The sequence below is a fragment of the Numida meleagris genome, chromosome 3 (genome assembly GCF_002078875.1).
Source record: "Numida meleagris isolate 19003 breed g44 Domestic line chromosome 3, NumMel1.0, whole genome shotgun sequence".
NCBI lineage: Eukaryota > Metazoa > Chordata > Aves > Galliformes > Numididae > Numida > Numida meleagris.
This window is the reverse complement of record NC_034411.1, coordinates 47,810,259-47,835,741: the sequence shown is the minus strand read 5'-3', so window position 1 is coordinate 47,835,741 and position 25,483 is coordinate 47,810,259. Positions and strand designations below refer to the sequence as shown.

At 38.2% G+C, this 25,483-nt stretch overlaps 1 protein-coding gene and 1 long non-coding RNA gene across 3 annotated transcripts in view; one reads left to right on the top strand and one right to left on the bottom strand.

The window, feature by feature from the left end:
* Positions 1-12,204, top strand: part of LOC110395264 — a 41,452-nt gene extending 29,248 nt beyond the window's left edge. Inside the window, exon 3 of the long non-coding RNA XR_002436272.1 lies at positions 11,761-12,204. This is a non-coding gene — a long non-coding RNA (uncharacterized LOC110395264). The remainder of the gene's footprint in view (positions 1-11,760) is intronic.
* SASH1 (SAM and SH3 domain containing 1) overlaps positions 1-25,483 on the bottom strand; it is a 540,276-nt gene that overhangs the window by 305,201 nt on the left and 209,592 nt on the right. The window lies entirely within an intron of this gene.

Sequence of the window (25,483 nt, the reverse complement as noted above, 5' to 3'; positions counted from 1 at the left end):
CAGTAGCAGGCTAAATCAGTTGGGGAAAGGAAAAGAAATGTGTTTACACTTGAAGATGTCACATAAAACAGTGGGAAGCTCCCACCCCTAACACCAGAACTGGCACGTTCAGTCAAGGACTCATCTACATTATTACATGCTCCTTCACACTTAGAAATCTATTAATTTACAATTAGTTGTATTGATTTTATAGCAGATTTGTAATTTCTGTAATAATTTATGGACTACTGAAGAAATTAACTATGCTCCTTCCCAAAGATAAGCACTATTGATAAACAGGTCTTGGCACAAATTATTGAGCACATTACTGACAGTCTGTATTTTTCTGCTTTAAATTCTACATTAATTATAGCAGAACTGATTAGCAGATTTTATCTGCCCCACCAAGAGTTTCTTCTCTTACTCTTGACAGCAATTCACCAGCAGGAAGCGTAATCAGCCAAGGGAGATAATGTCAGTTCAGCCACTGAGGAGTTGTTAAGTTGGAGAGATTTAAAATAATGCAGCTATTGTGTACACCATCTTACTGGCAGAGGCGCTGCACTCTCTGTAAAAAATTAAAAAAAAAATCTGAAAAGTAACACTGTGTAAAATGAAATCTTGTCATTATTTTGAGAACTGTATCTACCATGGTACTGGAAGAATTAACAAGCCAAGCAATAAAGATTCTAGAACATAAACTGTTTAAAACATGAGAATATTTTCCAGGACAATGCCTGTTGCTTATTATTTTACAAAATAGTTAGTAAAGCTATTTTTAATTTTTCCTTGATTATTTTAATAATGTAGCAAGGCATTTTAAAGAACAGCCTTGTCCCTGCTAGATCTGGTTTATTTTTGTACTTTCCTCATGCAAATAGGAAAAAAAGTAATATTCCAATAAAATTTGCATATATTTTTTTCCTACCTCATAAGCGTTTCACTTGATGATAGCATGAAAGAATTTATTTCAATTTTAGGTAAAGTCCATTCAACATAAAAGTGATTGCTACATAAAACATTTAGAAGAATGTCTGGTTCATGAAACTATGCTACAGAAATAACACAGCAATTGTAATTAAAGTCTCTGTCAAATATTGCCAGTCTTCGTCAAATTTTGTGAAGTTTTGCGTATATTTGCTTTAAAATAAAAACTCTCTTTTTCACTGAGAGGTATTCAGAAAGTTAGCATACATGCCTTTGTATACTCCAGGCATCTGTTATCTTAAACCTAAATGTTCTTCTAACCAAAAATGCATATAGATTGCATATAAAAATGAAGATAAATACCACTGTGTAAAACTTGCATATATAAATATATTTTACAACTGTTAAAACTTTTAGTGTTGGGGCAGAAACTTATCTATGTGTAGCACCTGCACAGTGGACATGAAAATTTACGTTAGCTCAAGTTACATTTACTGAACACCATCAAAAACTTGACAGAATTGTTAAATTGTTCGTGGTTATTTATAGTATTTAAACATAGCAGAATTTGAGAGGTGTACAAACTCAGAAGGATTCAAAGATAGTCCATCAAAGAGCATGTATCCATATTTATGTATAGTTATCCAACTGCAGTCATTAAGATCATGTATACCAGGTGTCAAGCTTCCAAATACTAGAAAAAACACAGCAGATATCTGATAGTCAATGGCATTATTTCTCCATGAATTGACATTTTGTATACTAGATGAAGCAGTGGCTTTGGAGGAGTAGAAGAAATAGGGTATGGCACATCATAATTCTTGACTTTGTAAACCTGTAGCGGCTTAACTTTTTGCTAAGATGTAATAATATATTATTTAGCTTTCCAGGGCTTTAGAAATACAGTTACAATGCAAATAATATCATCTCCCAATCCACGTACTTTAGAGTATCTTTACTATGAACAGGTTAGCAACACAATAGAAGGGTAGAGAGAAGAGATCACCTGCTTTTGGTCAATCACGTTGAGGCGCTAGACAGAACATCAGTTTGTACTATCCCAAGTCAAGATCACCAAGAGTGGGAAGAGAAATCAAAGGAAGTGCTACAGACAAGCGAAATTAATAATGTTTAACTGAATGTGGGATACAATATCCATTTGTTGAAGCAGCCAATTTTAACACAGATATTTTTTCCACACACACATACACAAACAGATGTACACTGAGTGCACCTATAAGAGGTCTGCTAATGCCTTTTTTTAAGGCATTTTCAATTTTCTCTAATTTTTATTAGAGAAATTGACTTATAGATTTGAATAGTGTAGGCAGACACCAGGTAACTGGTACTAACGCATTTCAAGCAGTACCAGCTGCTTCCTATATACCAGCCTTGTAAAACCTCTACTATATTTTGTGTCTGAAAATTAGTGAAGTGTAACATTATTTGACTGTCTCATTTCTCAGCAGCACGCAGCTCTGCTTTTCGCCATCATTGCCTGTTGCCATACCTTCACCAATCAATAACAAATGAGCTCTCAGTGTTTACTCTGATCAAAATTCATTGCTACAGCTACCCGCTGCCATTCTGCACTCATCTGCAGGAGTAAAATGGGCTGTGGGTTTGATCAGTGATCAACTGCGCTTGCTGTACATTGCTACTAAAAAAATTTCTATATTGCTACTGAAAGTCATGGTTCATTTATGCCTCATTGTGATAGATGCACAGACAATCATAAAGACAAGGTCAGGCACCACTTATACATGTTCAAATCATTAAAACAGGCAGTGTCAACCTCTATAGGTAAATCAAAGCGATACAGTGAAATGAGTATTATCACAAAATCCCAGGTTTAGTATGTGCTAAAACATTTCCATATGTCAAGGCCACCACATTCAAGATAGTCTCTTAAATATTCAGTGGGTCAGGACAGAGACAGGCAAGCTTACAGTCAAGGTATTTTCTCTGTGCTGGGGAGCTATGAGAGACCAAACAGCTGTAACCTACCCAAGTGTCAAGACAGAGGATGTATCTCGGCAATTGAGCCCAGAGAGGTGCTTTCTGCTGTTGCTGTTCCTCCTAATTTCTCTATTGAGAGTTACTTAAAATGTTGGCCAAGCTGTTCATTGTTGTTAAAGGACACAACCCATTACTGCTCTCTCTCTTCATAAGGCATAGATTACTTAGCCTTCCTAATTTAAAGCTCAGTTATGGGAGACTTCCAAAACAGTGCTACCCTGTAGTCAGAAAGGTATGGAAGGGATACAAGGTGTTGCACAAAAGAGACAAGGACAACAATGAGAAGCTTGACTCTTGCAGGACTATTACACTTTCCGGGATTTATAGGGCTTGCAGGCAGGAACAAATCACAGAGCTTTAAGAAGGAAGGAATGCAAGTGTTCCTTGGACATAAATAAGGATGGAAAAGTCAAGAATGTAAGGAGTTATTAAGCAAGTTCAGCCTACAAGAGAAGCAGCACATGGTAAAGTAGTTAGGATCATGAACAAGCTGGAAGGCTCAAGCTGGCTCCGTAAAATATTGTTTGCAGTGCAGTGAGCTATTTACACACACCACATCAGACTACGATGTTATCTGTGAAATAGGAGATAGACATGATAGAAGTGACCACACAGCACTCCATTAATACAAGCAGCTGCTCAGCTCTGCATGGGCCCAGATGTAACTACTTTGCCCAGAGGGAGAGGACTATTTTATGGAACTAATGCTTAATGTCTATCTAAGGACTGGTAGGAGTTCCTTCAGGTTTTCAGAGCAATACTGCGCTTTGCCATAGATATCACAAAGATAATTTGATCTGTTTCTTGTTATGTGACCAGAATTAAGGCTGTGAAAAAGAAGGCAGAGCTGACTGCTTACAAGAAAACTCAAGATCATCAAGTTACCGCGCACCACAGAGAAAAAGAAAAACAAAGCATACCTCTAAGAAGCTGTAACAAATTTCCTTTTTCCACAGCTCAGGTCTGTTACTCACCCAACTTAAAACTATGGAGCAGCTTATTAACTGCCTCAGGTTTACTCTCAGAACAAAAAAATCTGCACGTAAATGGAAAGCACCTGTAAGAAGTTATAAGCTATGGAAGTCTTTTCAGCTCTTTTCTTATATTAAGAACACACAAAAGTTCGGCATATTTCAAACTGTTAGCATAGCTGAACCCAAAATGCAGCTTGAGAAATGGCAAAAAGTAAGCTATCTGAACAACAAAACCTGTACAATATACAATTTTCTTGTCAGGAACCGCCATTGCAATTAACCTCCCGACAGACAAGAACTTGATTTTATACATACGCACACATACACACAAACTCAGCATTTCGTAAGTTAGTGAGTGCACTCATGTATACATGTGGAGACATAAGAGACTACTGTAAGTTACTTCCTTGCTCTCATTTTTTAAATTATATTAAATTTCTATAAATTCTACTTAAGTGCTTACTTTACTCATGAAAGAGTACAAATATTGAAAGACCCAGACAGCATATAGTAAAGAAAATGTCCTGCTTTACACACTGTTTCTGAATATTTTGTGGCCGCTGGTGTTTCAGAAGCATTCCAGATTAAATAAAGGAAGCCACATGAGTCCAGTATGTCAACGTACACAGAGCTGAGACAAACAGCTTCTCACAGAAGATCGTTAAAGCCATAAATTTGGAATAAGGGAAAGCAATATATAGGGATTCATTATATATATTCTCCCCATAAAGTTCAGTTTAGAGAAAACAAAACACATAAAACAAGCAAATAATTTTACAACTGTAATATATACTATAAATTAAATTCTCGGAGCTTATTCTGTTTTCTCTTTCTCTGTCAGCATATGCATGCATTCTGTAATAGCTAACAACTGAGGCGTACGAATTATCTGTCACTACAATAGCAACACGTTTTAGAAATAATCTTGTCAAAAAAACAAGAATTTTTGAGTCCACCTTCAGAGGTTAACACTTCAGAATAAATAGCTTCCCTAAACTTCTCTTTTACAATGGATGAAGCCTCTATCTGACCAGTTACTATCTATGTACGTGGAATACCACTTTGGGAATGGTAGAAGAACCTTGCTGGAAACACAAGGGGAACTGGACAGTATCACAACCATATTTCAAACTGAAAGAGACTCCAAACTTCAGAGCAAGAGTCCCAGTGCCAACAAGGAACTAGTACTCAGGTACCTGCAAGGCACAGACAACACTATTCCTACTCTTTGCACAGCTCAGATGCTCCTACCTAGGGACTCTGTGTGAAAAGAACCACTGGCAGGTCAATAAACCACAAATGCCCTTTCAGAGATACTGTCTGTACCTACTGTATAAGTACCTACCTGTTGCACTTAGGACACTGCACTTAGAATCTACTAATGGGGACATTTTTTTCCCGGTTTTTAAACTGTTATATATTATACAATCATAAAGGTAAAACTGAAAGGCAATACATAATGGAAAAAGGGAGATTTCAACTATGAGTTTCGTTAAAGAGCTTTCAGTTGTCTTGCAGTTTACTTTAGATAAAGTATTCCCGGCTTGGTATTGTAACGCAAAACAAATGCTTAAAAAAGCCCTTAATTAATAGTTGATGCATGTAAAGAATTCTCATCTCTTACTCATTATCTCACAGATTAGATTTTTTTTAAAAAGTCTATACAACTTTTGGATGAAAGATGCAAAATCAGAGATAGTTATTTTAATCACATACTCCTTTTATATAAATAGTGAATATTGCCTTATGACTTTAAAAAAAAGACACAATCTATCTCTATTTTTTAATTCATGGCTGTGAAACACACATTCTTTCCAGTACAGGAAGATTCTGTTAGCATGTAGCATCACTCTGCTATTGAAATGATTTACATCAGAAATTCAGTTCAGACTTCTAACACACCAGGCATTTGAAAACTAATTTAAGCAATCTAAATTCATTGGAGTGAGGAGGGAGAAGGTTTATTGTCTTCACCCAAGGACCTTCAAAGCAGAGAGGAGGCAAGGAAGTTGCTAAAGGCCATACAAAGCTGATGACAGCACTGCAAGTCCCCCAGATTCTTGCTGCACACTGCCTGCAAAATTGTACACTAAATGTTGTATCAGGAGTCATGACTTAGGGGCTGTGCACATATTGGGAATCAGAGATCATGTTGGGTATTAAGAGATGCCAGCACAATGAATTAAGGTAGTTTCTAATAGAACATGATTATTTCCCACGGGAATAGGCTTAGAAAAGGTGTGACTTTTAAGCATGATTATGTGAAGAATTTTTGTAAGGCATTTCAGCAGCAAGAATTAAACCTTTATAGGAGTATTTTCCAACTGAGATGCCCACTGTAATTCAAACAAGAACTTCAAAATCTGCATTCAGAATTTTCTTAGCATTATACCTTAAAATACAGTAAATAAACCTGGCAAATAAAATAGTTCAGCGCAACAGTAGAGAGCCATGTCTTCCTAAACTTTTTATCTAAGAACCAGCAGGCATATTTTCATGAATTATCCCTATAAACCATAGCATTATAAGAGTTTAAAATTGAAAAAAAAAAAAAAAACCCACCCAGAAATCCAACAAGATTTGAATTGACAAGCCAAGTCATATTAAAGTATAAGTGGCAGTATTCCCAAGGCATGATATTGAAACTGATAAACACTGCTGACTCATATATTAAAAGCCGACATCTTCAGCAAAACCCACTAGAGCAGTAAGTATAAGAATTTGTACTAGATGGATAAACTCTATCTGGTCAAGGGCACATTGGCTGCTAAGGCAAATCAAAGCAACTATAAAGCCAGCTTTATGCTTCTCATTTAAATTTTGACAGTCTCCCTTGCCCAGGTGGCTTGGGTTTGCTCCTTTCAGACAAAGTTTTAATCCTCTTCCAGAAAACACCTCAGAAACATTAATACACAGGGAACTATCAGGAAAAAAAAATAGAAAGCTTTATCAAAACATAGTGTTTAGAATGCTGGAGAAGTGTCCCTTAAGCAGAGCACTCTAGAATGAAGCAGCACTTCAGAACAGAGGGCAGCAGTAATAAACAATTATTCTTCTATAATAATTGAAGAAATCACTGAAGTAATTTATAAGAGGTCACTAGCACTTCAAACAATTGCATACTAGTTCATGCCAGTTTTCCAGCTAAGAGCACTAGTAATTACTTAGTCCCACACTCATTTCCACATTTTCCTTTCTAGAATCTTGTCCTCAGCGATTCCTAAGTCTTCCAGGAACTTGCTCTCTCTTGTCTTGGTGTTAGTAGGGAACAAAGTGGAGTTCCAGATTTTGACAAGAAAGTGATTATTTGCTTTTCTTCTCAGTATGTTTCAAATATTAGGATAAGCAGTCTCATCTTTTAGTCAAACAAATATACAGAGAAAAAAGATATGCAAAGTTGATGAACGTACATATGAATATGAGAACCAAGTCATAAGCCTTCATATTCCTTTGGAGAAATAACCTAGACAACCTCTTCCTGATTTGCTATTTATTTGTTAAATATTTTGTGACAATTTTTCATTATATAAAGAATACAAAAATGTGCTGTATTGTTTCAATCATCCATGCAACTACTTGCTCTGGGACAGACCTGCTGACCAGTATCAGTACCATTATGCAATCCTTCAAGAAAGCAAAGGGTCAGGTTCTCTACTGGTAGCACCACTTGATTTTGTATTTCTTCCCTTGTCTCATTTACTTTCATGAATGTGATTTGCTTAACAAGAAATCATGCTCCTTAATACCTGTAATGACCTGAGCCAGAGAAAATAACATATGAAAGAAAAAGAAAAAAGAATTTCAGAGATTCCTTCCACCTGCCCTCTCTCCTATTATTGTTATTACCAATGGAAGCATATAACATCAGTCAGTTATGATATTGAATTAACAGGAACAGAATTAGGACATATTTCTGAAACCACAGGTAAGATCTGCCATGAGCAGAAACAAAGTAAAAACATCCTTGTGAAAATAACCAAGCTGAAAGAGGGGGGCAAGGCAGTCACTTGTCAGCTTTATCAGCTTTAAAGACCAGTACTCCTTATTAAAAAAAAAATAAAAATCCAATTCTCAAATGTGGAATGTAGCATGCAGGTACAACTGAAATGTTCTCTTAAGATCCAGTGTAATGGGACCTCTCATTTGGAGGTTAAATTGTTTGGGTCTACCAGCACTGAAATGTTATCATAGAATCTTTTGAGTTGGAAGGGACCTTTAAAGGCCACCTAGTCCAACTCCCCTGCAGTAAGCAGGGACACCTACAGCTAGATCAGGTTGATCAGAGCCCCATCCAGCCTGTCCTTGAATGTCTCTAAGAATGGGGCTTCCACCACTTGCATTTTCCTGATCACATTTTCTACCTTCTTCTGAAATATCATCACTTATAAAGTGCATTCTACAAAACTTGACTATGTTAAGAAATTACTGAAGTTAATTTCTCTATCAGTTATAGAAAAAATAATGTACGAAATTTCTAGCATGCACAACGTAAATAGGGGCATTCCAACAATATGTTCCTTTCCTCACGTGATTTGCAGTTACTTATGGAGCTATTCATTGGTTTGATTCAATAATTTGTGATATGTCCCAGCAGCACTTCCTTCTGAGCTTCAGTAGCTAGCACACAGTTATTTGCAATTAAAGTCCTATGTTTCCACATTATCAAAGCTTGGAGTTACAGCTGATAAAGAACATGAAAATGATGCCTCATATTTTGTTTGTCAGGTCAGGAATAATTCTCTTCTGTCAGGAATGGTTGGTCTTTGATCCAAAAAAAACACTATGGAAACTTAGAGGGAAGGGACAAAGGCTAAGATCAGTTTTTATTAACTTTCAAGAAGAGAAGGAATTTGTGAAATTATTGTCTTTCAAGTAGAACTACAAAAGCTAAACTAGTCCTAAGCTAGTTAAACATTGCCAGAGTGCTTTGAGCCATTAAGAGCAAAACATAAAGTTCTTATTTTTAAATACTGCTTCAACAAGTTGGCTTTTCTATAAAGATCACCAGCATGTAGTATCATGCTCTAATGGTCATGGATTCAGCTTGGTGTCCTAATGCATCCAGGGTAGAATCAATCATAAATTTTACTCCAGGTCTCAGTACACAGCGTTTGATTTTTCCCCTCCTGTTATTCACTTATTTTAGGGATCTGGACAAGCTTGAAAAGGGGCTGCATAAGAACATAGTGATATTCAAAAAGGCCAAGAGAAAGGTGTTGCGTTTGGGGCAACCCCAGGTCTGTAATCAGACTGGGAGAAGAACTCATTCAGAACAGCCCTACAGAGAAGGACTTGGGAGTCCTGGTGAACAAAGAGCTGAACATAAGCCAGCAGTGAGCTCTTACAGTCTGGAAGGCCAACAGTACCCTGGCCTGCATCAACAGGGTAAGGGAGGGGGTTGTCCCCCTCTATTCTGCCCTTGTGAGGCCCCATCTGGAGTACTGCATCCAGGACTGGGTCTCCCAGCACAGGAGGGATATGACTGGATGTTGGAGCAGGTCCAGAAGAGTGGCACAAAGATGATCAAAGGACTGGAGCACCTCTCCTACAAAGAAAGGTTGAGGGAGTTGGGCTTAGCATGGTCAAGAGAAGGCTCCAGGAAGACCTCATTGTGGTCTGCCAGTACTTGAAGGGAGCTTACAAGCAGGAGGGGAACTGACTTTTTACAGGATCCGATAGTGATAGGACAAGGGTGAACATTTTTAAGCTGAAAGAGGGAAGATTTAGGTCAGATATTAGGAGGAAATTTTTAACTGAATATAATGAGGCCCTGGCACAGACTGCCCAGAGTTGTGGATGAGGTGCTAAAGGCCAGATTGGATGGGGCCCTGGGGAGCCTGGTCTAGAAGGTGGTAGCCCTGCCCACAGCAGGGGGGTTGGAACTGGATGGTCTTTGAGGTCCCTTCCAACCCAAGCCATTCTGTGATTCTACAGTTATTTTTAAGTCAGTGACTAGAGCCAAGACTAGAGGTAAAACTACTCTCTCTACTACCTCCATTTTACAGCTCTGTGTTTTCATCTTTATAGCAGTATAGATTTGGAGGGCATGCACCAAATCCTGCCTTAGTCTACCCTCTTATTCTCTGTTTATTGCTGAAGTATCTTTGTCAGGGCTTTCAGAACACACACGCTCGCCTCAAATTCTATTTTCATTTCTGCATTTCACTGTGTTACTAATACATGTCACTAGCACTGAAGGAAATATTTAGGGAACTAAATAAAGCCAAAATTGGAAGAAATCTACAGCCCTGAATACACTCTTCTTAGAAATCGTAAGGGATGACAAAAGATATATTGTTTAACTTAAGTAAGGACAATCTCTTTCATATGGAAAAGAACTGCATAAAATCAGCTTTAACAGTGGCATTTAGATATACCATAAGAAAATATATCAAAGTGAAGATTCAAATAAGGAAGTACACATTCTGTAAGTGATTTTTTCCACTATATCATAGATATGCACATAGATAGGTGGAAGTGATGCAAATTAAAGAGAAACAAGTCTGCATTTTGACATTGTTCCTGTTCCATTACTGATTAGGATTAATTATTCTGAACGGCCATTTTCTGAGAGATCTCACATACATACACAATGCAGCATGATACAGCCCTTTCAGAGACAGTGACCGTGATATACAAGGGCTACTCTGAAATTAATGCCTCCTACTTTATTATGTTGGCCCACAGTGTCAGAGTTGGGCCAGAGAAGGCAACCTTTCTCTTACAACACAATACTGCCAGGCCCCATAGCAGTTTAAGGAACATGGGGCACATTGCCAATCTTGGCTAGACTGCCCTATCACATCCACCATATACTTCAGATTTTGCATCTTCTGACTTCCATCTCTTCAGGCTGATGAAAGATGAACTGTGTCAGCAACATTATCCTAGCAATCATGTTGTCATAGCAGCTGTGGAACAGTGCATCACCTCTGCTGCTGCAGCTTTTTTAAATTTTTTATTTTTTATTTTTATTTTTAATTTTTTTACACAAACATAGTGACTATATTGAAAGATAATGAAAATAGTGTTCTGTAACTGAGAAATCACTCTATCAATGTTCTTGTGCTTTTTGTATCTGTTGCAGTTTTCATGGAAATAAATAGGAGGCATCATTTTCAGTGCAACCTACATAACATAGAGGAGGCTGCTGCATCGTCCTTTTTATGGCTCACATGATGCACGACAGGAAGCTTCAAATCAAAGCATAGCCACAATTCTTCAGTACAAAAGTTTAAGTCACCCATGGTAGCATACATGTAGTCCTTAATACAGCTATTTAAATACAGGCATTTATGAAGAATGAAGAAGGAAGTGTATGAAAGAAAGATATAATCTCTACAATATTTTTAAATCAAGTGTGTGAAGCATTACAGTGTTCTACAAAATATCCATTCTATGATGCAGCGCTTCATTGCTGAAGCTCTGGTCAGCCTTTGTGATGCCTTCTTGCTAGTTAGGAACAATGCTCTTGTACCAACTTTTAACATATAAGCCATAAGTCAGAGATGTAAACAATAGCAGGATGTAAGGGGGAAATATATATATATACACACACACACATTTTTTTCACCTCAAATCTATTTGTAGATATATTTTTCACCTCAAGTCTATTTAGAAAGGAAAATGCCCAAATAACTTTCTATGCCACTATCTGGCTTCCCTAATTCTTTTCTGTTGGCTTTCTGAACATGAAGAGGTTTCACAGAAGTTACAAATGTTAGAGTAGCACTTCAAAACAAAGATTTAACAGAAAAAGTGTTCGTAGCCAGAGCTTTTATAGGTGTTTTATCAGTATTTTATTACTGAAGTAAGATTAATGAAAATTAATTTTTAATATTTCCATTATTTCTGTATACAGTTTCTCTGAAGAAAGTGAACTGAACTACATCTTATAGGATGCATCCCCTGAAAGCCCTGAGCAAAGTCAGGCAGGCCTTCACCATAATCTCCTACTAGTCGATGCATTGGTTTCCACTCTGTCTTTTCCATCTCAGTCTTGCCCATGGCACTTACTTGGAATTCAGCAGTCAAAAGAGAAGCTTTCAAGTTCAGAGAGCTGTTTCCACACAATGGTATGGAAGAACAACAAGCATATAAAACTTACACTGATGCTGTTGGCTGTAGCACCTCAAAGTTACCGTCTTCACCTTCTCTGCACTTCTGGTGGATGGAGCTGCTCAGACCCTCAGGTGTAACTTTACAAGCATAACAAGAAAACCATCAAACCAGAGAACAACAAATACTAACCTCAGTGGCACAAGTAAACTACTAATACAGAAGACTGCTAAAACCCGAGCATATCAGTGAGGCGATATGTTGAATAAAATAAAATATTTAACAGCAAGAAATTCCCTTATGGGGGGTAGAGCTAAGAGCTGCTTTTTTTACTACTTAATTTGCAGTAGAATTTTTCTCCACTTACCTTTCATATTTAAAAGCTAATTAGCCACGATGTCATCTATTGCAACAACTCTTCTATTTTCCCTGACAGGGAGGGATTCCAGTTCATTGGGCATTTGTTCCTTACCTTTTTTTTACATTTACATTTCCTCCGTGCCATCATCTATCACTAGATTTTATAGAAAAGTACACTGAAATCTATGTATTTTACAAAATAATGCAAAAAGTTTTCTAAGCTACAGAAACATCTTAAGAGCTGCAGCTCCTTATCAATTTTATAGTGCCTTATGTCACACTGTGTCCAAACTGTTGCACAGCTCTTATCTTCACAGATGCTTTCACCCACAGCGCCTTTCAGGAGTTACTCCAGAGTGACAGTCAGATGTATGCAATGCTGAAAGCCTGCCAGATGTGCACTGCATCTTTAGAAATGCTCCTTATCACTTAAGCCAGTTTTCAAATAAGGGACATGGAAGTGCTTCCTGGAATGATAACCCTTAAAACACAAAATCCTTCTCGTTTTAAGATTTCAATCTAGTTGTCTTATATTTCTCCCAAAGCAGTCAACATCCTGTTCTTAAAAGCTGCCTGCAATTCAGCTGCAAAACAGTTTTTTCCATGATGCATTTAAAAACATTGTCAGATCTCATAACAGCAAACTAATTACTGGTATAGTACAGAAGCGTTTCCAAAGCTAGAAAATACATAACCCAGCGAAAGTTAGAGGTTCTGAAGTATAAGCACATACTTCCAGTTCTCTAAAACAGAAAGCCTTAATTCTGATGGTTTATATTCACACCTCTCCAAATTCCACTGGAGACTGCTTGCTGTCTGTAACAGGTAGGAATATGCAATTACGATACAAAATGCTTAACTTAAGAACACTATTGCTTCTCTAAAAGTCTTTTCTACGCAATACGTCATTTCACATTACTCTGATTATCCCAGCACCTACAGAAGTAGACTGTCTACTTAGAGGACAAACAAATATTTGTATTTCAAAATTGATATATGCTTTTCTTAAGCACAGATTTTTACACTTTATAGGTGGTGTTCCAGACATCAGCGTGAAAGATTGGCTATGACAACCAGAATAAAGTGTTTTGGATCTGCTGGCACACTACCTAGAGACACTCAGTGTGGGGGAAAGCCTACAAATTTCACTCCATCCAAAATACAAAACCCTTACACGACCTTCTCTCTCCATTATATCTCTTTCAAATAAATTATTATTCACATTTTCTTCCCAAGCTCAAATGGAATTTAAGAAGCTTGCATTCATCAGAAAACAAATAAAATAGGCAAGACTCCTGCTAAAAATAGAAAAGCACAAAAATGAGAAGATGAAGGGTCTTTCCAGCACCAGATCTGTTACACTGAAAACCTCAAACAAAATACTGTGCATCTATAAAGGTCAGAAAGAGTGATTATGAAGACCACTCTTTTATTTTTGTGACCTCTATAGATTTAAGTTTTTATCCACTTCCTAATGTTTGTTTTCTTCTAGATTTAATGCAGCTTTCCTAAAATAAATCAGAAACACTGGGAAAGATACCCTAGAAAAAAAGCCTGTGTTAATTCATGTTAGAGTATCCTCATACACCAGTTAATAGTTGAGCAGGTTTTGTAATACTGAAAAATATATTTATGTTGTCTAATTAGAAAGGACGAACTGTCTCCCATACATTTTAAGGCAAGAATATGCAGATAACCAGATTAGATCACTGAAGATTTTTCAATTTCCCAATTGTTGACGCTAATTCTCCATGAAGCCTCCTTGTATAACCTCAAATCAAGCATTAGAAAATGCAATTCCTAAAAGTATTAGCCACAAAAATTTAGGTCAGAGAAGGTTTCTACATTTCAACATCAAAATAATATTTCCCTGAAAACTCACAGGCATTTGATTCTATTTCCTTGAAAAGTTCCACTGGATACAACACAACAGAAGTAAAACCATCAAATCTTTACAAGTGCTGAGCTCATGCATTTCACTGAAAAAGCTCAGAAAGAAAACTCTCAAAGAATGAGACCTCAGGTGATGCACGTATAGTGAGGAAAAGCATCACACTGATTTTCATCAACCAGACCTTCACAAGTATTTTCTTTCATTGCACAGCATCTGAGCTCCACTTATCACCTTCAAAAAAGTTTAGCAGATTTGGCAGTTGGCTGAAGCATGGTTTCTAAGAGAATATTAGAAATGCATAAGAATAGCCCTTCAAATTCACTGTGCCCTGGAAATTAGTATTTCATGCAGTGCATACGTTATAAGCAAGCAGCCCTTGTCTGTTAAACCCCCCTGCTAAATTCAGCACCAGTTACATGGAAGCATAGAGAGGGGAAAAGCTAATTTTACTTATATTAAAAAAAAAGTTCATAGACTTCAACATCAAGTGGAATCACTGCTAAATACCTGCCAGAAATTTGCAACTGGTATACCACATCATTAAGGAAAATAATCAGTAGACTGATACTTATCTCATACTCTTGCGCTCCGGCTTTACACAACTCTGCTTTTACATTCTACACCAAGAAGACAACACTATCTTCGTATACTCTGGTCTAGCAACTTAAGGGAAAGGTCTAGTCAGATCTTTTGCTTCCAGTCAGTTGTACTTCTCCTCCCAGTGCAGGACTGGAGCAGAATAGGAAATGCTAGACTACCACAGGTCCCAAGAGGACAGCAGCTGAAGGGAGGTACTGCTATAGAAGGTGGTTTTGGGACTGTCAGCACTACTTTGTATCACAGCTCTCACTAGGAGCTCCCCAAACGTGGCTGGCTCCAAAAGCAGAACCAGACTCCCAAGTTAAAACAAAACAAACAAGCAGTGCAATAAGAATTTCAGATTCGCACACACAAAAAGGCTGCTTCATAAACAGCTTATAGGGGTTGACACAAGGATCTCTTTTTCTTTTGAAGAAAGAAGCAAGCATTTAACGAACAATGCAGATCTAAGGCACTGCTAAAGAGCAAATGCAATTTAACATGGGCAAAACATGATTTAAGTGTTGACACAATCTTGAAGGTTTTGCTGCAAAGATTCATAAAGATACCTATAGAAGTATGGTATGTGAGAACTCTTAACTAGGAGACATTTTACTTAACCATCGCAACACTACACTCGAAGCTGTAACCAAATAGTCTCCCCATAATTTTCTCAACTGAAAACTGTAACACCATCACAATCTTATCTGGCTTCTTTCCAATACGGGTATTATTTCAGCATTAGATACAAACCAGAAACTTGAAAGAAACAAACCACATCAAGTCCCGGAGCCTTCAACTTTATTTCCACACGTACAAAGTGCTAATACAAAGAGAACAGAAGTGAAGAAGACTCATGACTGCCACCTTTAAATAATCTCTTCTCTAGGTAACAGTTTTCTAGCTCCACTATTAAGAAATAAGGTCATAAAAAAGATTTAGAAAGTCTAGGTTTTGCTACAGAATTTAGAATTCTTTGTTAGGACTGAGAATTCTGCTGTGAGACATGTTTCACTATCCATCTAGCTCTGTTGTTTGCCTGAGAAAGGTCAGCAGAGTCTAAATGAAGATTGGTTTGCCCAGTTATATAATTGCTTAAGGGAAATGATAGCAGAAAGATAATGGGGGTGCAGGGGGTGAGGTGGGGGGGGGTTGTGTGAAGTGAAAACCCAGAATTGTTCTGGAGATGCACTTACATAATTACAAAATACGAAAATTAAAGAAATAGTGTCAGCAGATCAGAACTGAGTTCTAAAAAGCATTTTCACTAGAGATGCTGGAATTATTTAACTATGAGTCCAGTGCTTCTCCTGCAACAAGTGTGTAACAAAGACACGCTTCCTCCTATAATTATTAATGCTCAAAGAACGCAATTGTGACGACTACAGCTTCTCCTCATAAACCTCAAAGGCTCCAGGAATTTAATATTATAACTTTCTATTGAGAACTACTGAGGGATCAAAAGAAAGAGTAATACGCCATCTGAAAATTGATTTTTTTTTTAATGTTACATAAAAATATAAATGAAATGAAGAAATAGTTGCAAGTCTATGAGAAATTCCTGAAGAAATCCAACAACTGGGAAACCAATCCTTCATTGTGGGGTAACCAAGTTGAGGAAATAATGTGCGTGGATGCAATCAATTTCTATCCCACCTCTGTCCTAACTGAAGAATTTTACTAGCGGGTCACTAAATTCCAGACTTGCTTTTAATTTCCCATTTGTTCCAATCAGTTAACTGTGAGTATGAAGAACAGCTTCTATTTAGCATGCAGTTTCCATTTTCTGCCTCATTGAATTTTCATCTGCATAAAGTCAGAAATTCACCTAAATAGCCGTATTATCCCACCCATTTATAGAATCATAAATCTGGTAATGTTACAAGCCAATTGAAGTATTTTTCTATTCTTATTCTCCTCTGGTCTTTGCATCTGAAGGAGGAAACCAACTATTTTCTCAGTGTTGTATTTCTTTTGTTGGAGTTACACTGCTATCAGACTGTTCTTCCTTCACACAGTTCACTGGTACTATAAGTAATTCCTGCCAATCAGGTCTTTGTGCCTTCTGTCACCACATAGCAACGTTCAGGTTGGGACCCATCCTAGAGCCTTCAAGTTATGCCCTAAGAGGTTAGAGAAACCACTAATAGGAACTGGTCCTGGCAGATCTCATGAGCTTTATGATATGACACAGCATACAAACATTACTAACTCACTTCCATACGCTGGAACTGCTTTGATTAAAAGTAACAAAGAAAATGTTTAAGACATAACAAATACTGTTTTGACTGTAACATTTCCACAGCTTCAGTAGTTCTTGGAAGGAAAGCATACTTGGAAGTTCAAAGCCCTTCTGTACTTCATCACATCTTTATAAAAACTTTTCTAAACAAAACCTTTAAAGCCTCAGTAGTACTTGCAATAGTTGCATCAGATAAAGTCAGTGTTTTTGTGCGAAAGATAATGAGATAGATTTTCCCATAAAAAAGCCATACCATAGGGATTACAAACAACCAAACCAAACATAGTTCTGTCTTAATTTTAACAGACATGAGGTGAAAGCATTGCTCAGCCAAATAGCTCCTAACTCATAGCTTCTTTCTCCCTCTCTCGGACGAGAGCACAGATCCTTGTTTGTACCTTCCATATTTAGCAGGATGAGACACTCAGAAAGCAGCCAGAAGTTCACTTAATATAAAAATGAAATTATTTGAAAACAATACTTAGTAATAGCATAAGAAAGGAGATTAGAATCAAACTTCAGAAGAGAAACGGTAATTTCTTTAAAAGTTTAAAGAATTCAAACCAAATCATCATATTCAACAGCAAAAGATAATATTAACACAGTACCCTATGTAATGAGGCTACTGCATAAAAGCTTCTACCTAAAAACATCTTATCTGTCCGTGTTTATGACCTTCTTATTTAAGCAGAGGGAAAGCTTCACAAAACTGGCTTTATTTTTAATACGCTAAAGCACTGAGTAAGAAGTAGTTAAGCCTGTGGAAACATTTTCATTTTAAATGTGTTATTCAGTTTGCAAAATCCCTGCAATACCTGAATGTGATGTATTGCAGAATACATCACTATTTCTCTTCCTCCTCCCCCAAATTTATCACCTTCTACTTACGTTTAAAATAGCTCCATATAAGAGAATACAATTATTCACACTCACCTAGAAAAGTCTGCAATACATAAGAACTATAGAATAGAAAAGCCAGCACACCAAATCCAGTTGCTGGCTTTAAATTTTAACTGCTGGATCCAGTGGGTTCCGCAGCCAGTTTTCAAGTCACCTGCTAAAGACCATCTGTTGGAAACCCAGCTCCTTGCCCGTGATCCCTTCTTTCTCCTTCACAGACATAACAGCTAGCTCTCTTCTGGAGACTTCTACACAAGGATCTCTGCCCTACCCATACGTGGGACATTGCAGGTCATACCAGACCTCTGCTTTTTGGCTCTGACCATACATACCTGTATCTCATCAATATAAATTAATTAATATCATAGAGAAATAGAAAGGAATGCACAAGATTCACATAAACAAATACTATAGAGAGAACCAATCAGAGGGGAAATAAAGAGCTTTCCTGAGGCAGCTGAAGTCATGAGCAAAACAGAACACCTCACATTAGATCTTCAGTGTAGTTTTTTTTTTTCTAATAGTCCTTCTCCCTAGAATCCCCAGAAAGACACCTCTGTAACGCCACCCACAAGAGCTGCAGAATGAGCACACAAAAAGGCAATGAAAAAAAACTCTCAGTACCCAGAAGGCAGCCTAAGATACCAGTTTGGGGGTAAGGAGGAGAGCAGGGGCTTGCTGTTCATTTTTTAGACTTCCTTTTTAGAATACAATTCAGGAAACTTCATGAAAGTCAAAGTCACTTCTGGATGACTGCCACCACATAGCAGGAATCAGGCATGTAACTGTGCCTAAATACAGGCAGAGTTTAATCTACCAGGTGATTTAGTTATGCAGAAGTCTGGCAGGAACAGTGAAGAAACATTACGCTGAGGGACTCAGCACAGGCTGGCTTCAAAAGCTTTATTCCACTTTTGAAACACAAGTGAACCAGAAGGCAGTTTTAAAATTAGCTGTTTTCCACTCTGATGAAGCTTTTGAAACACTGAATATTACTGAGTAAATCCAATACCTAGCCAAAACCAAGTAGCTACAGTGTGCTGGCTAATGATGTGAGCAAGATCCTAGAGTATTTCTTCTGTATGTGATCATTAATTGCCCATATTACTTTATTAAGAAGTTTTTTTTTTTTTTTTTTTTTTTTTTACGTAGCATCTTCAGTCTTTAACAACCTACAAGAAAATAAGAGCTCAATTTCTGAAACAAATTGAATTTTAGATCCCAGCAGTCACTATACTTTATTCCCACAAATGCAGCATCAGCATTTGATTTATTTCTGTCCAGAAGATAATGCAGTCTTATAGAAATGAAGTATAAGAGTCAACCTTTCAAATTGTTCTGCATGCTACAACCAGGATGAAGAAAAGATACCACAGATAACAGCTAGGGCTGTCTGTCAGATAAACAGAGTGCGTTCCAGCCTTTTCCAACTCAGAAATCCAGAAGTCTTCCTGGGAAGATACAGTTCCTTATAGAAGACTAACATATTCATATATCGCTGAATGGAGTATGCTCATTTCACTATTTTGTTTCCCTACATGTATTTCTTAGAACAGGTCCCATAAGGTTACTGCCAGAATGGATTGGGTTTAAACTAAAAGAGGGGAGACCTACATCAGATGTTATGAAGAAATTTTTCTACTTAGAGGGCAGTGAGGCACTGGCACAGGCTGCCCAGAGAAGTTGTGGATGCCCCATCCCTGAAGATGCTCAAGGTTGGATGGGGCCCTGGGCATCCTAAGCTGGTAGGTGGCAGCCTTGGCCATGGCAGGGGGTTAGACACTAGATGATCTTTAAAGTTCCTTTCAACCCAAGCCATTCTACAAACAACACGGGGCTCACAAAAGCTGCATTACCACAGAGGCCAGCAGGCTGCACACATGCTGGCTCTCTCACCATGCACTCACCCTACCTCCCTCCCACTAGCTTCGGGAACAAGCCTTAATAAATTACTAAGATCTCAATTGAGAAGGCATTTGCACGTATCTTTACAACTTAAAGGAGCCTACCAGTGAGCCATATATTTACATGAAACCCCATGAAAACCAAGCAAGCCAGAAGCACATCCTTTACATTTGTGCCCTGTCAGAAGCCACGCACACTAAATGCAGATGTGCTATCAGAGAGACCAGCACCACCTGAAGACAGAAAGCACTTCCTTTGTCACCATGAAGATACCTGGCCAATGAGATCCATCTGCAGTCCCCCTCCTCCCAGCCACAGTCCTTGCCCCCTACCACAGCTCATAAACACACCCCAAAACACATTTTCAGTTCTTTCCTCTGTGCCATTGCTTAACCAAGCACAGGCAATCATAAAAGCCTAGAAACAGTCCTTAGAATGAAAAGGACCACTCCCTTCTTGTACTCCCCAAACAGGAGCTGTCCCCCTCACCCTCATCTGGCCTAATAGGCCACAGGTGCTGGCTGCCAGTCCCACAGACCAGCTTGGTCCCAAACTCAAAGCACCCGAAGGCAGGGAGGGCAGCCCAGTCTGGTTCCTGTGCAAACAAAGGAGTGTCACTGGGCTAATGTCAGGATGTGAAAATGGTGAAGGGGCTGTAAAACTTCATGGGCTCTCACCTGAGGAAACACACAGCTTGACTGCTCTTGTATGTCACAGGCTTTCTTTTTGTTTTTTGTTTTCTCTCTCAGCACCAGACTTTACATTTCTTCCAGCTCTCAGCAATTAATAACTGTTTTTGCAAACAGACAAGTATGGAAACGCTGCTTGGGTTACAAAGCATCCTCTTATAAAGCATCCTGTTTTAAGAGCCATCTCATGACTGCGCCGTGTGCTTAGGACGGCTGTATCTATTTGAGTAATGACTTGAAAAATCAGAGAAATGCAAAGTATTATTTAAATAGCTTGAGAAAAGGTCATTATTCTTTGACTAGCAGTGAAGAATGGCTCAGAAATACATATGACAAGACAAAGTAAGGTTTTAAAGATCTCTGGTGTAGTGGATTTTTTTTCCCAAACACAGTAAAATAATCAAATGGTATCTATTTTACCCAGCTGTAAGAACTGGTCTGAAAAAAAACATAAGTCATAGATGACAGCTTAACTTACTTTCAAACAATTTCACATCTGAATTTACATAGGATGGGAGCAGAGATTAACCTCTGTGTGTGGCATCAAGGCTGGATTTTACCATTAGTTGACTTGGTAACTTCTTCAACCAAGCAAACCAAAAACCCATCCTGCTCCCTAAAAATCTACGTAGCACACAGAGTTGCATTAAAAGCAGAGTAATACACACACAGCAAGCTTTGTAATGAAAAGCTCTTCAAAAATGAGAGGCTATCTAGCTTTGGAAAGACGCCTATCTCAGGTTTTGTGGGCTCTATTGTTTGGAACAAAAATTTGACTGTATCTGTCACTGCCTGGCTCTCAGCAGCCATGTTCTGGCAAGGTAGATCACACTGACTTCTACTGGCACCACTGCCTCCGCCCTGCATCACTCATGTGTAATTGATCACCTTGGCAGAGGATGCTGTTTTGCTAGACTCCATCTTCAAGCTCTGCCACTGACCTTTCAATTTGTCTTGAGCGACTCAATTTCCCCCTCCTTTTTTTTCTCCATCTTTATTTTGACTTTCAGACTTTCAGGCAAAGACTGTTTCTGTGCTGTCTTGGCGTGTATGCTTTAATGTCACACACACCAGTGCTACCCTTAGTGCCAGAGGCACAGGACCAGCCACTGCTCCTGTTAACAGGTTCCTTCAGAGCAAACTCAAAACAGCAGATCAGGCTGCAGCAGGGATACAGAACCTCACACTGATAGTAGAGCAGCCCCTGCAAGGCCAACAGATCACGTTTTGTTTGGGTGGACTGAGAGGAAGCACACTAATAACATCAGCTAATTGGACAGTCAGGGTAAGCTCCACGCAGACACTGGGGCAGGGGGAGCAGGTGAGTGCGCTGCTGGGGCGCCTTCCTGCGGTGCCATGGGAGCTGCCTGGGGCACTGACCTCTCGTGCTGAGTAGGGTAGCAGCCAACTAAAGCCTGTCTGCAGGGCTTTGCCTCAGCAGCACATGACAGCTACCAACAGCTAAGATATTTTCTGACATCTTTCTCACCCAGCTGCACTTTTCTTACTTTTCTTTGTGTAGGCTGTTGTGTTGTTTTGGTTTTTTTTTTTTTTTTTGTTCTCCTATGTTGAATATCTGAGCTGGGCTCCTTAAATAAATTTTCATCATTTGGAAGTGAAGAAGGAAACCTGAATGAAACTCAAAAGAAACGCAGGATTTTGCAAGTAGCTTTGATGTTCTCTAGCTTTTTATTTATAGAATACAGATTAACTTCCTTTTGTTAACATCTATTGTTGTTTTATAATGGGCGCTGCAAATGCTTTGATAAATGAATTGAAAGAATTTGCTGCAGCTCCTGCTAAGTGCCCTGACTTGCTAAAAAGTGGGATCTGTAAAAATGTGTTTTAGGCTGAAAAAGGAACAAGAAAATTTCATCTGATTTTGGATGGTTATGAAATAAAGCAGTTACTTTGAAGCTGAGCTGTGATTTCTTCACTCATGTGTAACCCCCAAAATTCCGCCTCAACCTAAGACACATTTCTGCATCAGCCAAACACAATCACTAAGTCTACTCTCTAGCTGTTTACCCTTATTTATGTCACTACATTGTTCTGATGAGCCTTTACACAACCCCTTCTCTTCTGCCTGCTGCATCTCAATTATCTCTTTATAATACATGTGGCAGTTTTGCTTCCAAGGTGGATGTCAGACTATACATAAAAAATATTCTTGTTAGAAATATGTCTAGTGTCATCCCAAAGGTGGTAAATATCCACTCTTCCTAGGATCACTGGGAAAAATTAGTCATGAGATCTATTATCAAGGAAGCTAGGCTTGTGCACTCTAGCTGCTGCTGTTTCCCTTCTTACTCCCTCCCAGACACATCATGTTTTTACACCGGTTTTCAGGTCAGTACTTTCATATGCGGATAGATAACCTGAAATTCGACTGGAAATGATCTAAAGCAGCACAAGTGCTGAGGCACCTGATTTGCAGTTTAAATGGTATTTAGTTGTCCAAATCCATGGAGGATGTTTCCCGACTTCTGGCTGTCCCCACTAGCCATATCCAAACCAATAAATGACACAGGCATGAACTCAAGGTCTGCCTGTGGATATGCGTTAGTTATTTATAGCAAAAAGTCTCAAGGTAGTCATAGATAAAACACTCTTCTCTTGCTGCATACTATTCAAACTGTCATTTGGGAAATGACAAAAATGATTTTGCAGTAGCCACCACTCTCCCTTTTGATTGCTCATTTTCTGGTCTCCTACATCTGCATTCAGCACAATAGTGCAGATCCTTTTAGCCAGCTGAGATGTCCTCTTGTGAGGCAGGTGATGTGCATTTGAGTTCTCTCAGGCCATGAAGAAAACTGAAGTCACAGCTTGAGAGCGCTGGATGAGTGCTCCAGCTGCCAGGCTGCAAAGAAAGGTCAGTAACATTACTGTGCAAAAACATCACACTGACATCTGTGCATACTTAAAAGGACCATTTTCAGGGATTAAACCCAGATTTGAGATTATGGATTTTAATCTTTTAGAATTCCTAGTTTGAGTTCAATAGGTTATCCAATTTGTTAAAAACATCCTTCTCCACAGAACAAATTAATAAATATCCTTCTCAAAATGAATTTTTCCTCAAATTTATATGATATTATGTCTGTAACACTGCTGTTTGTTCTTCCTGCTAACTGTAAGTGCAACAGCAGTATGATAGACGCTGCACCATCTGAAGATAACAATTAATAATGTACATACAATAAATACTGGATTACTTCAACTTCCATCTTACTACTCTTGAATTGAAGAAAAAGTATTTGAAAGAAAAAATCTCTGGGTCCAGTCTAAGAAATTACTCTCATAGAGTTGATCTCATCTGCAAGGTGACTTCAGAACAGAAAAACATCATCTTTTTTTTTTTTTTTTCCCCAATTTGTTTTTAGGCTCTTTAGAAAATTCAGGGATCTTTTCTTGAAAACCTCTCCCATCTAAATGGCACTGAAGAAAGTAGCTTACTTCTTTTATTCAAATTTAAAGCCATGTCATTTTCACATTTTAATGGTTTCCAGTGTGGTTTTACACTAAAAATATTTGGGAAATTGGACATGCTAGTTAGCTGTCATTCCTCTCCTCTTTTCAGCTGTTTCCTGCTCTTTCCTGCAAACAGAATGTTCTCTTTTAATCTCAGCTTTTTAACCCCAAGGACTTGAACTCTATTTTTAGCCTTTGTATGAATTTCCAATCTAATGCATTTAAAGGACTTATCACAGATATCGAAGACCTTAGAAGTAATTACGTCCTACTATTTTCAAAGTACACCAAAACAATTTGTCATTGCATGTAAAATGGTATAATCGAGTAGTATAAATGTTTTCAGGCCAAGTCTCGCTATGAATTATTTAGTTCATCTCTCCTAATTAAAGACCTATCGGAGGATTAATGTCTCATAACCTGACAAACTACTTTACTAAGTAACAAATTATCCATATAATGACCTCAAACTAAATTTATATAACTCGACAAGTAATTTGCATAAGTATACAAAATCCATTGAAGTAGAGAGCATATTTCTTGCTGTTCAATCCATACATATTGAGTCTGCTATCAAGGAAGGAATTTGGAACAAATATAAACTGTAAAAATAATTCACTGGGTGTCTCCTTTATTTCATCATTTATATAAACATCAGTTTATGAAGTTTGTTTCTATGAATACAGCAAAATAACATAGTTCCGCTGTGAAATGAAAGCACAGATGCCTTCATGGAAATATGACTTGTTTTGCTCTGTAATGCATGCAACATATACGTTTCCTGGTTATAGAATTTATATTGTAAACCTGCAGCATATGCTACACATCTGAAACCAGTTATGAAAAGAAGATAATGCCAATGGTTCATAAAGATAGTGACAGATGAAATAGAGTTCATTTGGGTCAATACAAAACAATTGTCCATATACATGTATGGAGGAAGGCTGGATGAAATCAAGAGGGTGTCTGTGCTTTCACAAACAAAATGTTCTGAACTGTTGCATTGCTAAGTATTTATAGTTCTAAATATTAACAGTAATAAAAATGGACTACGTGTCTAAAAACCAGACACGAGTTCTGTAAACTCTCCTACCATTTCCTAGGGCCCTTGGCTGTCTCTGTTTCTAGGAATGAAGGCCCAGCTCCGGTCCAGACAATGGTGGAATTGTGCCCTTGGTTTCTGGGAAAATCACTGAAGTGGGAGAAAGAGCTACGTGAAAGAGTAGAAAGAGAAGACCAGAGAAATTACAGATAGGATAGAACTGTTGAAATGGGGCTTGTTAGTAGCTCAAGGATTCAAGAGGGACAGGTACACCAACACGGCAAGGCATAAATTCCTAAAGGAAGAAGCCAGGGAGTCTGCTCAAGCAAGCTGGAAATGACTGGGCCTTGGGTCTGAGCCACTCATGATGTCCATGGAGCTGGTGGCAGCCAGCAGCTTGGTAGCCCACAGACTCAGTGCTGGGGGCTGCAGAAGCCAACG